Raw genomic sequence first — 1527 nt, 5'->3', positions numbered from 1 at the left:
CAGTACTCTAATTAGATTGCAAAGGAAAATGATGGCTATCTTATTATATAGAAGAACTAAAAGTTCTAAAAAATTCTTCTGAGTAATTTAAACTTCCAAAAAAGAAAAAATCCAAAGTATGATTTTCTATAAAAATCACATAAAAAGGTATTTAGGGGATCTTATATATTGTCTCAGAGTTGAAGGTCGACCTCCAAACTCATTTTTTTCATATTCAAAACAGGTACCAAGGGAGTGATTCCATCCTGCACGGCTGTTTTCGGGAGCCGTAGTCGTTTACTTCCGTCCACCTTCTCCCCACCCAAGTGCGTGCCACCCCCCCATGGAAGATTCGATGGACATGGACATGAGCCCCCTGAGGCCGCAGAACTATCTTTTCAGTGGTGAACTAAAGGCCAACAAAGATTATCACTTTAAAGTGGATAATGATGAAAATGAACACCAGTTATCTTTAAGAACGGTTAGTTTAGGGGCTGGTGCAAAGGATGAACTGCACATTGTTGAAGCAGAGGCAATGAATTATGAAGGCAGTCCAATTAAAGTAACACTGGCAACACTGAAAATGTCTGTACAGCCAACAGTTTCCCTTGGGGGCTTTGAAATACCACCACCTGTGGTCTTAAGGTTGAAGTGTGATTCAGGGCCTGTGCATATTAGTGGACAGCACTTAGTAGCTGTGGAGGAAGATGCAGTCAGAAGCTGAAGAGGAAGAGGATGTGAAACTCTTAAGTATATATGGAAAGTGATCTGTCCCTGGAGGTGGAAGCAAGTTTCCACAGAAAAACGTAAAGCTTGCTGCTGACAAAGATGATGATGATGAAGATGAAGATGATGATGATGATGATTTTGAAGATGAGGAAACAGAAGAAAAAGCTCCAGTGAAGAAATCTATATGAGATGCTCCTGGCAAAAATGCTCAAAAATCAAACCAGAATGGAAAAGACTCAAAACCATCAACACCAAGATCAAAAGGTCAAGAATCATTCAAAAAACAGGAAAAAAACACCTAAAACACCAAAAAGACCTAGTTCTTAGAAGACATTAAAGCAAAAAATGCAAACAAGTATAGAAAAAGGTGATTCTCTTCCCAAAGTGGAAACCAAGTTTATCAATCATGTCAAGAATTGCTTCCATATGACTGATCACAAGGCTATTCAAGATCTCTGGCGGTGGAGGAAGTCTCTATAAGAAAATAGTTTAAACAATTTGTTAAATTCTTCTGTCTTAGTTCATTTCTGTAACAGTTGATATCTGGCTGTCCTTTTTATAATGCAGAGTGAGAATTTTCCCTACCGTGTTTGATAAATGCTATCCAGGTTCCATTGCCAAAAATGTGTTGTCCCAAATGCCTGTTTAGTTTTTAAAGATGGAACTCCACCCTTTGCTTGGTTTTAAGTATGTATGGAATGTTATAATAGGACACAGTAGTAGTGGTGGTCAGACAGGGAAATGGTGGGGAGACAAAAATATACATATGAAATAAACTCAGTATTTTAATAAAGAAAAAAACAAAAAAAAAAACAGGTA

General features: G+C 37.8%; 1 pseudogene; it reads left to right on the top strand.

The window, feature by feature from the left end:
* Positions 1–322: 322 nt before the first annotated feature.
* On the top strand, positions 323–1188 carry LOC106734590 (nucleophosmin-like; annotated as a pseudogene).
* Positions 1189–1527: the final 339 nt, after the last annotated feature.

This window comes from Tupaia chinensis, unplaced genomic scaffold, assembly GCF_000334495.1.
Source record: "Tupaia chinensis unplaced genomic scaffold, TupChi_1.0 Scaffold000153_1, whole genome shotgun sequence".
NCBI lineage: Eukaryota > Metazoa > Chordata > Mammalia > Scandentia > Tupaiidae > Tupaia > Tupaia belangeri.
Note: the sequence above shows the minus strand (reverse complement) of the source record. Positions and strands in the feature narration are given on the sequence as shown.